This window comes from Peromyscus eremicus, chromosome 1 (assembly GCF_949786415.1).
Source record: "Peromyscus eremicus chromosome 1, PerEre_H2_v1, whole genome shotgun sequence".
NCBI lineage: Eukaryota > Metazoa > Chordata > Mammalia > Rodentia > Cricetidae > Peromyscus > Peromyscus eremicus.
This window is the reverse complement of record NC_081416.1, coordinates 78,374,101-78,387,976: the sequence shown is the minus strand read 5'-3', so window position 1 is coordinate 78,387,976 and position 13,876 is coordinate 78,374,101.

Below are 13,876 nucleotides of genomic sequence, written 5' to 3'. Positions count from 1 at the left end.
CTAGAATCAGGAAGCTGTTGGCATTTGTTCATAGGCTCAAGCTAGTCAGCCCTGGGCTTTCTAAGTCTCTCAGCTACTTCGTCTTGAACAGTGACTATCAGGGCTGGTGGCATATGTCCTGGGTATGTTGGTTTTATAGCTTTTATTTTTGTCTGAAACCTAAAGCTTTTTTCAGAGCCTGCAGGAAACTTTTTAATGCATGTAGTGGGGGCAGAAATCCAAATGAGGTTGATCAGGAGGTGGAGAGGCCTGGCCACTCCTGCTCACTGCTTTGTCAGTGATACATCGTGTTCTTTGCAACCTCAGTTGCCTCCCCTGTTTGCTATAAGTATTTTAGGGTTATAGTGTCTTTCACTCACTGATAATTACATTTTTAAAGAGAATAGATTTAGAATGTATTCTCCTTAAGATTTGTTTTTATTATTTTAAATTATGTGTGTGCCTGTCTGTGCATGTGTCTATGCACTAGAGTGCAGTGCCTTTGAAGGCCAAGTTATTAGACACCCTAGCAAGTCACCTGACATGGATGCTGATTCCCAGACTTGGGTCCTCTGCAAGAGCAGTATGTGTTCTTAACTGCGGAGACATCTCCAGTCCCCTCTAATGTGTTCTTAGTTTTGATTTTTAAAATTTTAAAGTCAATCTGTATTTAATTTTACTCGAATCACCATCAGAAATGCTTTTAATTCCCCTCCTCTGGATCATGGGTTTTCCCAGCATCATTACGCATATACCCAACCCAGAAGCTGCAGTTATTGAAAGAATGTGGCGGGTAGAAAGATGAATGGGTGAACAGCTTCTGGCAGCTTCTGATGCTCACCAGGAGGAAGGCAGACACCCTGCCTACTCTTCCATCCCTCAACTCCAGATTGTGTTGGGGGCTGGGTACATAGAGTATCTTACATCGTGTTTGCTTTGCAGGGTGTTTAAATTTCATTAAAGCATTAAATTGAGAGTCTTAGTGGATAGCCTTAGTAGAGGCCACAGGTGAAGACACTTAATCACAGTCAAGGAACATGGCATGTCTTTCAGTTTGTGTATGAACTTCTGTTTGTTTTGGCTGTTTTTCTCACCTATTTTGTTATGTTTATGACCAGACATTGCATTTATTTATTTATTCTCATTGTTGAGATTTCTCCTCATTATAAATTCTCTGTAGTGTTTGGAAGAGATATTGATTTTTTTCTCAGTCAATTTAGTGACTTACTTATTTGTTAAAAGTAAGTTGATTTTACCAATTTTTAGGAGGTAGAATATTACACCTGTGCAAATAATGACAATTTGAGGTTTTGTTTATAATTTTAGTAACTTTCAGTTTTTAAAACTGTACAATGTTGAGGATAGAGAGATGGCACAGCTGTTAAAAGCAGTGGCTACTCTCACAGAGGACTCAGGTTCAATTCCCAGCACCCCATAGTGGTTGACAACCATGTGTGACTCCAGTCTTAGGGGATCTATTGCCCTCTTCTGGCATCCTCAGGCACTGCACACATGTGGTGCACAGACATATATTGGTGAAATTATTAAGGCCTCTCCACGTAGTTAAAAGGAGATTTATTTAATGGCGTAACTTACAAGTTAAGGGATAGGTAGGTCACGGGGTCTGGGGAAGGTGTATCGCAGTCCAGCGGTGTTCTCTGGAGCTCTGCTTGGCCCACCTTCACCGTCCAAGGTCCCGGAACCGAGTGAGTGCCCCGCCCATCCAGATCTCAGGTCTCCAGGCACCTCCCTTGGCCCCGCCTTGTAGGCGTGACAGTTGCCGAAGTCTCAGTGGGGGTTGGAACTTCCAGATCAAAGCTGGAATGGCTACCCACTACAGACATATATGTCAGCAAGGCACTCATGCACGTTTAAAAATAATTCTACAAAGTCTAGAATAGCCAAAATAACTTGAATATTAATGGTAACCATACTTTATTCTAATTTTAATGGTAATACTTCTATTGTGTAATTGTTACTGAGATATTTATAGAGTTGAGTTCTATATCCTTTACAGAAACAAAATTTCTTGCTTAAAAAAAAAAAAAAGCTTACCACAGATTTTCTTTTTCTTTCCTTTTTTTTGTGATTGAAGCAGATATTTTCCAGAATTTTCATCATCTGATAAACACATGGAGTTTTGTTTATAACTTCCTTTTTGTTTAATGAAGGTTTGGACTTTCAGAAATAACAATGGACTGTTGTGATAACATTACCGAGAAGACCATCTTCCTTTTCTTGTATAGAAAACGCTTCTAAAATAAATTCACTGGTTTATTATTTCTCAATGTTGGTATTTGTATTTGTGTACTAAATTCCTGTATTATTTTGAGAATATTTATTTGTAGTAAAACACACTTTAGTTTTTGTGTCAGTTTTATGTTAGTCTTTGGCATGATTTGGGGAGTTTTGAACTGTTTCCTAGTGTGATGACATAGTTACATCGGATTGTTCACCTGTGATGGGAAGACTGACAGATCTCCATTATTAAACCACCTGGGCTGGCCACTCAGGAGAATGACATGCTGGCTCACCCACCTCCCGCTTTGAGTTTACATTAGTAGTTCAAAAATCTTCATACTAATCTATTTAGTTTTTCAGATTTATCTCTGTAAATTTATATAGTGTGTAAAGCTCAGCACCTTTGTAGAGATGTTTCTTTATCATTTGTAACATTGTGATCTGGCTCTTTATCCCTTGATCTGCAGGCTCGGAAGTGTGCTGTTATTTTATTGCTCTTTTGACAAAGCTAACTTCCCATTTTATCACTAGCAAGTCTCATTTTTCTTTTGTTTTCCATTTTATTTATTTCTGCTTTTGTCTTTATTTTTTCTTTTTATTTTCTTTAGGCTTTTTTTCAGTGTTCTTTCCCCAGGCTTCCTGAGTTGAATATTTAGGACGTTCATCTTCAGTCTTGTCTGTTTTTGAATATAAGTGTCTAAAGTTACAACATTGCTTCAGAGTACTGTTGCCCTGCCTAATTTAGATGTATAATGCTCCTATTCTTCATTTCCAAACAAGTCATAACTTCAGGTTGAAATATCCATGTAACCCACAAGTTATTTAGAAACCATTTAAAATCTCCAAATGAGTAGTTTTGTGGTGTTCATAATGTCTAAATTTACCACATTATTTTCTTTATGTACCTTTAAAATTTCTGTTCTCTTAGAAATTTACTTAGATTTTTTTTATGACCTAATAAGTACAGTCAAGTTGTTGATGTATGATATGATTTGGATATGGTATGACTGTGCCCCAAGGGCTCATGCATTGAAGTTTATAATGCCCATTGTGAGACACTGAGAAACTGGAAGCTTTATGTGACTGCCATCATTGGAAAGTGGGGCCTTGGGAGGGTGATTAGAAGTAGATAAGTGGGGAGATGTCATGATGAAATGTTGGCAGCTTTATAAGAAAAGAGAGAGACAAAACCCACTCTTTCTCTCTCTGGCCATGTGACTCCCTGCATCACTTGGGGACTCTGTAAGTAAGGACATCTAGATACAGATGGGCCCTTGACCTTGTTCTTCTAGAACCTGAGCCAAAATAAAACTTCCTGTAAAATTTGTTGAGCTTGTGGCATTCTGATATTGGCAACAAGATTGGACTAATATAATGTACGTGCAGGTATAGACACATACATGTATAATTGTGTAGACTGAAGTATTAATAATAAGCAATCTGGTCAAATTCTCATTATTAAAACTGTTCTTTCTATAGGAGTTTTGATTTGTGAATCTCTAAGCCAGGCATTTGTCACTTACTCCATAGAAGTCTGAATGATTTGAGTGTGTGTGTCATGCACACACTTGCATGTGCAAACTCATACATATATTCTGTTATTTCATGAATAACTTTCCATGATGCTTAGAGCTTCTACAATGATCATGTCTTTTGTTAATTCAATGTCTGTCTCTTATGGCATCACTCTTAAGTCTGTAGTGTTCTTGTTTGTGTTGCTGATTCTATTTATTAATAATTTTGTTCTTTTATTGGAATGACATTTATTTTAGTTTTTTTCGAGACAGGATTTCTTTGTGTAGCTTTGCGCCTTTCCTGGAACTCCCTTTGTAGGCCAGGCTGGCCTCGAACTCACAGAGATCCGCCTGCCTCTGCCTCCTGAGTGCTGGGATTAAAGGCATGCACCACCACTGCCTGGCTGGAATGACATTTTGCTGTTTTATTTTTAATAATTTCACGTAACTATGTTATGTTTCATTGCAGTGAACTTGTAGATGCCTTCTTATAAAAATCATTCATTTTTGGCATTAATTTTAAAATCTTACGGGGAAAAACCCTATATCTCAAATTCCTTGACAAGTTCAACTTTGCCTTTTAGATGAAGTTTGAGTATTTCTTTCTTTGTGAATCCTTTCTAGAAATAATTAGCCTCCAGGTCAACCTAAGTGCCCTCTCTTCACATACTGTACATCATTTGGACTCATAAAAATGAAAATACATTTCCTCATTTCATACTCTCCTGGTTTTCTTCCAGTAGTACTATCATTCTAAATTTTCAATGTGCCTCTGTGTGTGTGTGTGTGTGTGTGTGTGTGTGTGTGTGTGTGTGTGTATGTGCTTGTATATACATGTCATGGCATAAGCTTGGGTGTTGCTCCTCACAGGGTTACATGTCAAGCTAACTGGTTTGTGAGCTTCTGGGAGATTCTCATGTCCCTGCCTCCCATCTTGCAGAAGGCATGGAAGGGTTACAGAGGTGTGCTAAAGCATTCAGATTTAGATGGCTTCTGACACTCAGCACATCCACTGACCCATCTCTATACTATACTGCCATTCTTGATTCTGTAGAGACTCAGGGTCTGAGGTCATCCCTCTAGTGTCTGGGACTTTCCAAGTGGACTTTTCCTATAGTCACAGGGGTGAAAAGAAGGCATTGGTACTTTTTGGTATTTCCTTAGCTCCTTATTGTGTCTGTAAACCATTTAGCATTAAGGAGGGCAAGGGTAATAAGGCCAGGAAGGATGAACAAGAACAGATTTACACAAGGAAACATCAGTTCTGGGCAAAGGGAAATGCTGTGTATTTGCCCTTCCCAAAGTGTTGGGGAATCAACCCAGGCTTTTTTTCTGGAAATTTTCTATTTACTTTCAAAGTTTAGTGGCTGAAGTTTTTAAAAGCTTAAGGAAAATTCACTCAAAGAAAAGTGTTCCATGGGAACTGAAAGATGGCTAAGAATCGAGCCATTAATAAACAATGCATTATATTCCTGTATGGGTAGTGGGCTCCCTTGAGAATTTAGACTGTCTGCTTGCTTTTCTATGCAGATGATTGGCAGGTTGGGCACCATGCCCAGGTTGTTGGCTTTGTGTTTGTTTGCTTTCCATTCTTGATTGCATGGAGGAGGGCATGTTGTATGGTGTCATGGCTGTTTCCCATTGTTCATTTCTGTGAGCATTAACGCTTAGGAGGTACTGCAGGCTAAGTTGAATAAAGACCTTCCAGTTCTCCTGTGCTCCAGAGCACCACCTCCCCTGTCCCTCCTACATACTCACTCTGTCCCCTGCTGCCACCATCTGATGGTCTCTTCTTTTGTAAATGCTTCCCATTACTGTTCTTTATTCTAGTTGCTCTTGACGCAGCCCTTTGATCCACCATCCCCACCCTTGAATGTTCTAGTGATCAGAGGTAATGGACACACATTCTCCCTTGAAAGAAAACCTTGCCAGAGCTAACACCTAAGTAGGGGAGAGTGGGGCGAGGAAGTACCACTCTCAGGAACAAGAAGGCATGTCTGGGGCTCAGATGTAAGAAACATGGTGATGTACCTTGTAAACAGCAAGGGAGTGACCATATGTGGATACACTTCCAAAACTGGCCATTCTGCTGTGCTATTGATGGTGACTTGTGATCTCTTAGTGATCAATACAGTGGACGTTTTATATAAAAAAAAAGTATTGATGGGTTTGACCATGAGTTAGTTACAATGATGGGTAGTTAAGGACTAGGTATTGAATTCTCTTCTATTTTATATTCAACAATGGCACCATACATGGGTTATGTATTATCTAATGTTTTTATAGGGAGAGTTGACAGTCGGGGATCTTAAAGGACTCATCATACAAAACTAGGTAAGTGGCTGATAGACCTGGGATTTGAGTCATGTCTTTTTAGTGCAATAGGATAAGGCTCGATTCTTAGAATTAGCCAGCCAGTCTGCATGACAGATGGAACCCACCCCACGCTTTCCTTCACTTGTTCCGTCTTCTTCCTCTCTGTCTGCTCTTGGACTCACTTTCCTATGAAATTCCTGAGCTGCTCCTGAAGGTCTTGCCTTCACTTATTCTCCCCACTCTCTCCGAAGAATGACTTCTCTGTGCTCACCTTTACACACCTCAGACATTATCTGTAGCCTGGTTGTTTTTCCTAATTGCAGGACACGTTGTATGTGGGCACTCCTGTGTGTTCCACCCACAGAGCCTCAACGTTTCCTTTGCTAAATGTAATTGGTGGACTCCTGCATGAATCAAGATTCATGCTACATGCCCCTCAAACATTGATCATCCTAACACATACAATTCATGATGGGCAGAAAATTCAGTCCTGCCCAGCGTTCCTAGCCCTCCCTCTTTCCCACTTTGCATAGCAAAGCAAGAAACTTGGTTTCCTTTGTTTATTAAAACAGATTATGTCAGATTGCACTTAAACCCCAAATAGTCTGTCACTTTCAAAATGATGGCAGTGGTGTGTGTAGGTCTTCTTTTGCTGAGCAGATCCATTGAATCTGCAAGACGACATGAAGACATTACTGTTCTATCACCATTGTGCAGAGGAGACATAGCGAGGTCACTCATTTCTCTGGAATTCCAGATACAGGAAATGAGGTGCGTACAATGAATCAGGCCCAGACAGTGGGTCCAGAGGCCATTCTTAGCCCTTCCAGCCCATCTCACCAGTGGTCTTATCTCATCTGACCCAGACCAAGATGCTTAAGACTTTCTGAGGTATTCTCATTGTGTAAAAGTCTCTCAGTTTTCTTGATCAGCATAATTGGCACATTGGATCATGAGAGAGAGGGTCCTAGCCATCTCCCCTAAGAGTAATGTACTTATATTAAGAGTAAGAAATATACCCCAGGTAGTGTAGGTGTTTATTATCATCTTCATTATAGTTATTGTTTATATATCTATATACTAGCATTTTCTTAGAGCTTGGGGAATTTTATTATGTAGAGGACTGAAATTGTGCAGATTCCACAATTTGAGAACCCAAAAGAGAATTGCATCAAAATTATACATTGCCTTGGACAAACATTTCTTTCAGGGACTAAATCAACAAGAAATACTCAATGCCCCTATGTGCTGAGTGTTTTTCAATGCAAAGAGCAGAATACTATGATAATAGGATGATGCTAGCCATAACAATCCTTATAGGAAAGGAAAGACCAGGCCTTTACAGATGTGTCTGTTGCAACAGGACTCACATCTGAGCTGAATTAATTACACCAGGATTACTCACTCCCACCATTTCTCTGATTTTTTTTTTTCAGGAAATTCTGTGACTTTGTAAGGTTGTCTGTGTCATCATCAGTTGTGTGGTATGTGATGAGTAAACAATGCTGAATTCCAGTCCTCACCAGGGAGAAGCTGTCAAATCAAGGCGGGACACACAAAGTGAGAACGTGCCAGCATACCTTAGTTCTGCTTGGGACTGACTATCTTGAGGCAGAAATAGCAGTGGGGTAGGATTTTAGTCAAAATATTTGGTTGGCTTGCAACCGTCAAAACTATAAAGTCTGAACACCCAAGAACACTAGCTTGTGATGTGTTTAATTTTATTTCTATTACTGTGAGATTAAACTTTTTTAAAAGTGCAGATTGAAAGAGTTGAGACTGTGAATGTTGTAGATCTTAGGGGTTTTTTGTGTGTTTCTGGAATATTTCAAATTCATAATGAAATATTTTGGTGATGGGATCCAAGTCTAAGCTTGACATTCTATTTCATGTATGATTGTATATGTATCTTAAATGTAATCTCATATAATATTGTTTAGTACTTTAAAGGCTGGTGTGAGTGCACTGAACCACCTCTAAGCAAGGGCAGCCACACACATAATCGAGCTACTTGTATGTTACATCATCACTCAAAAGGTTTAGGATTTTAATTTTTTTTCTCATTTTCCATTAGTTCTTTGAGAATTTCATACAGTGTATTTTGATCAGATTCACCCTCTTCCCAGGTCAAGTCTTCCTTCCTTACCATCCCAACTCTATGTCCTCTTAAAACAAAGCAAAACAAACAAACACATAAACAAAACAACAACGACAACGAAACAAGTGCAGTTTGTGCTGTCCATTTACTCTTGGGTGTGTGACCTTCTACTGGAGCTTTGTCAACCTACCAAGGGCCACAATCTTAAAGAAAACTGACACCCCCTTTGCCAACAACCACCAATTGCCAATAGCTCTTCAGCCAAGGGAGGGACTTCACGTCTACCTCCCCTCTTGATACTGAGGGTTTTCTGGTCTGAGTTTATACAGGTCTCGCACATGCTGTCCCCACTGCTCTGAGTTTGTATGTACAGCTCTCTTATTTTGTCCAGGAAAACACCATTTCCTTGTATTCATCCACTGTCTCTGAGAATCTTTCTGCCACCCTCTTCTACAATGAGCCCTGAGAGGAGGGGGTATGATACAGACGTTCCATTTAGAGATGATCATTCCAAACTCGAATTCTCTGCACTTTTACTAGTTGTGGGTCTCTGTGTTATTCACAATTTAATGCATAAAGAAGCTTCTCTGATGAAGGGTGAGAGGTGCACTAATCTATATGTTTAGTGATACATCATTATGAGCTGTTTTAATATATTGCCTGTTTAGCAGAGTAATAGTGGTAGGTTTTCCTCTAGAGCCTCTGACCTGTCTAGCCATTGGTTCTTGGCACCACCAATGGTGCCAGGTATGGCTTTTCACTCTTATGGAGCAGGTCTTAAATCCAAACAGAAAGTGGTTGGTTATTTCCATGGCATTCATGCCACTGTGGCACCAGTGGGGCATATAGCTGGATAAGACTAAAGATTACCTTTCTCCTCTGGAAGCTTGCACAGCTCCTTCCAGAACTATGAAAGATAACCATGGTTTCTTCTTAGTGTTAAGGGAGTTCAGATATTTTGAACTGGAGATGACCAACCTAATCACAGCTCTATGAATTTAAGCACGTATAAAGGTTCATGTGACTACTGCCTTGTGAACTGAGCGATTCTCTGAGACAAACTACTCCCCAATATAACCTATCTTTTGTCTTCTGCCTTTATGGTAAACCTTCCCAATATCCCTTGAAAATTACTGTTTTCAGCCAGTGTTGTCCAGTCTTCCGAGAATGTCATATAAGTGGGTTTATACAGTTTACAACCAGCTTGTGGTTGCTTCCTGTATTCAACATTTCTCTAAGATTCGCCCTAGTCTCTGTGTATAAACTGTCTTCTGGGAGGTGTTTAGCAAAATTTTTTCCTCTGGTATCCCAGAAAATGCCTTTATCTGAAAGGGTCCCTGTAGCTCTAATTACTCAAGCTCATATGGGAACGGAACAGGAAACCTTCATGTCTGATGTCCTCATAAGGATGGCATTAAAGAGAAGAGTGCTGTGTGAAGACAAAGAACACAGAGAGAACAGAGGCTGTCTGAAGATGGAGACAGTGATTGAGGTGATGTTGCTATAAGCCAAGAACTCTTGGGGCACCAGAGCCAGGAAGAAGCAGAGAGAGAGAGATTCCTTCCCAGCACACTACAGGGAACTTGGTCCTGCTGACGTCTTGATTTATACTTTTAGCCTCCAGAGCTGTGAGATAATAAATTGTTGTCATGTGAAGTCACTCCGTTTGTGTTACTTTTAAATAGCAGCCCCGGGAACCTAATATAAAAACAAAAGTAGACATTTTACTTTTTGAATGTCTATAAATTCCTCAAAAATTATATGAATAAGGTTTGCAACAAAAAATGATCTTAGAAAACAAAGAACAAATATATAGTGGAAAAGCATGAATAATTAAATAATACTAAATCAAAACAGTAGAAAGGATCTGTACCTAGCCAGCCCTGGGGACTGGATAAAAGACGAAATTGCCAAGCTGTCAACATTAGTGAGACGGTGGCCCTCCCTTATTATTAGTACACTCAAGCAAATCTTCATGTATCTGCTATTTACATTTTCAGGATTTCTTACTCATGTTTTCCATTTTAAAATATGTGATTCTTTCTCTTTTTTTAAAAAAGCCTTTGAAGTGTAAATAACTTCACTTACAAGGCTACCTACTTGAACTAATCTTGGGACTATCTTTGCAGTATTTTGTCAGACAGATGTTTTAGATAATACACTGTCAAATCAGTCATTATCTTCCTTGAAATATTTCCTGTGATTGAGACTTCATATTGTTTCAAGCTTCATATTCCCCCAACATTATAAAACTATTATCATGTAGTATTCTTTAATTGCTTTGAATTTTAATACCAAAGTCCTTAATTTATCTGAAGTTGAATTTTGTGTGCAACAGGAAAAATGATTAAGTGGAGTTATCCGAACCTGTGTTTGGTTATGCCATCCCTAGTTTTTGTTAAGTCTGTTGAACCGGGCTTCTTTGGTTTTAATTTCCTCCTTTCCCTATAGTTGTGGCTCTGTTTCTAGATGGTGCTCTTTGATCTTCCTAATCTATTTATTTCTTTTTGCTTTCTAGCTTCATTATCAGGATATAGATATGTAAACTCCTTGGTTAAATTCATTTCCAGTGAATCTTAAAGAGTGTGCAAAAGAGATTGTCTTCTTAATTTCATGTTTCCTAAATATAGAAACGAAACTGACTTCTGTGTTTATTTTATAACCCACAGCTTCACTGAAGTTGCTTATTGATCTTAACAGAAATTTGGTAGAATCCTGAGTGTTTTCTATATATAAGATAATATTCTCTGCAAACAGAGAAAATTCAATTTCTTTTTTTCCATTTTGGATGCAGTTTGCTTATTTCATTTTCTTGCCTAGTTTCTCTGGATATGATATTGAGCATTATACTGGACAGAAGTGTCAATACTAAGAATTCTAGTTTTGTCCCTAATCTTAAAGCTAAGTGTTCATTTTCTATGTAGATTTTGTTTGTTTGTTAGCTGTGGGTTTGCCATAGTGCCTTTAGTATATTGAAGGACATTGTTGAGTATTTTTCACGGTTTGAGAAGGAACCCAGAGACTCATGCATACTAGGTAAGTGTTCTAACACTTGGTTATACCAAGCCCCAAGAATGCTGAATTTTGTTTAGTGGTTTTTCTGAGTCTTTTTATATGCTCACACAGCATCTATTCTATATTCTGATAATGTGATGTATCACCTTTATTGATTTGCATATGTTGAACCATCTTTGCATGCTAGGAATAAATTATATTTGGTCATTTTGTAGCTTTTGTTTTCCTCACAAATCAGTTTATATATGTTTTGTTGAGCATTTTTTAAGGCTATTATTTGGTTTTGGTTTCAGAGACTTGCTAAACTCAGAATAAACAGCTTGGAAATATCTTTAGATTGTTGGATGAGGTTGAGAAAGCTTGTCATTAGCTGATCTTCATCTGAAGATGGTAGGGTACTGAGTCTCTCTTATGCTCAGAAGGTTTTTGGTTACTGATTCACTCTTCCTTTTCATTATTACTCTGTTCTGATTTTCTGTTTTCTTCATGATTTATACTTAATGAATTATATGGAACTTTTGGTTAAAATTCATTTAGCTATTCTATATCTTTGGACTAAAGAATTTAATACATTTACATTTGAAAGATTATTGGTAATTAAGGACTTAATGTTCCTTTTTGTTAGTTGACTTTGATTTTTTCCTTATTCTTGAGAGACTCATATATATGTAAATGAAATATGATTATATCTACTCCCATTTTCCCCTTCAACTCCCACCATATGCTTCCCAACACATCCTACTTTCAGGTTCATGTTGCTTTCCTTTATCGCTTTTAGCAACTCACTAAATCCAGTTAGTACCTCCCATAGGTGCATGGGTGTGGCACCATCCACTGGAGCGTGGGAAACTTACCAGCGGTCACATCCCTAAAAAGGAATGAAGTTCTCTTCTGCAGCAGCTATCAGCTGCCAATAGCTACTTCAGCTTGTTTGGATTGGTCTCACATAGGTCTTGTGCAGGTAACTATGGCTGATGTGAGTTATGGTTGCAATAGCCATGTTATGCCCAGAAGACAGCATGCCGCAGCACCCCTCCCCATCTGTCTCTTACATTCTTTCTGCCTCTTCTCCCACAGTATTTCCTGAGCCTTGGTTGGGGGAGGAGATATGGGTGTCTGGTTTAGGGTTGACTATCCAGCCTCTTATTCTTAGCACACTGACCAGTCTTTATTTTTTAGCTACCTTCTTCTGTCGTCTTCTCTTGCTGCCTTATTTTATAAGGTCATTTGTGGCTGAATTCATTGTTTCTTCTCTATCTTCAGTGTGTCTACTACTGTTCTTTCTTCAACTTGATTACCACGAGGCTCACATACAACACCTTAGTCTTTTTCCAATCATGAAGAGGTAAGCTCAATTGTACATAGACATTCTAAACTTAAATTTTTTTTTAGCATTTTAGATTCCTATGCTAAACTTTTATACTGTGTGTTTATTAACAGGTCATATCTATAGTTGTTTTTAAAATATTTCTGTCTTTTAAGATTTATGCTAGACTGAAAAGTGGTTGGCAACTCCTGTTACAGTAGTATTCTTAATCTGACCAAGGTCTTTGCTCCATAGGAACTATTTTTATGTTCAGAAGTTGTCATGTTCCTAGCATCCTGTCTTTCACCTGAAGGCCTACCATCAGTATTTCTTTTAAGACAAGTCGAATGGTGATTGGATTCCTTCTGTTTCTGTTTGTCTAGGGAATTGTTTGTCTTTCCTTCATTCTTGAGTGACAGGTTTTTTAGGTAAACTGTTCTTAGATGGCAGTTTATTTCAGTCCTATGGCTATAGGCAACAGATATTCTAAGCTTTGGGCTTGTCCCCTCATTGTCTCTCTGTATAGCTGCTGCTGCTGCTGCTGCTGCTGCTGCTGCTGCTGCTGCTGTGTGTGTGTGTGTGTGTGTGTGTGTGTGTGTGTGTGTGCATGTGTTTGAGTGTGGATGTACATGGCCATGCTTGCATAAAGAGATGCCAGAGATTGATGTTGGGTCTCTTCCTCTGCTCTTCTCCACCTTACTTTTTGAGACAGTTTTTTTGGACCTGGAGCTCAAAATTTTGCTTTGACCAGCCAGTCAGCTCCTGGTATCTGCTTGTGTCTCACTATTGGAGTTGAGATTATAGATGCATTCTACTTAAGTTGGATTTTCTGTGAATATTAAGGACCATAACCCCAATGTTCATGCAAGCACAGTAGACATTTTATGTACCGAGCCATATCCACAATCAATTTTTCTTTTGTGAAGTCCAGTAATAGTCTCTTACATTTTTTATCCACTTACCCAGAGATGGACACCATTGCTTTTCTGTTTTAGTTATTGTGGATAATTCTACTTTTAATGTAGATAACTGAAGATGTTTTCAGTTGCTCATTTAAAATTAATTTGGGTATATATTCAGTAATGACATTTCTGGATCATATGGTAGAATATTTATTTTGTTTGTATTTATTTTGGAATTTTAGTGGCTGTTGTTTTTTGAGCTGTAGGTAGCATATGAAGGTTAACATTTGTGAAATAATGTTCTATGGTCTATTTGGATAAATGCATGCTTGCTTCTTAATCTGTAATTTAGTAAATGCCACTAACATCGCTAAAGCTAGTGAGTCCTCACATTATTTGCTTTTTAGCATGTCTTGCTGCTGAACACCATAGCAAGTTATTGTGTGACATAAACAGCCCTTTAGTGTGAAGTGCTTATGTGAACCTGACTCTTGGTAGGGTTGTG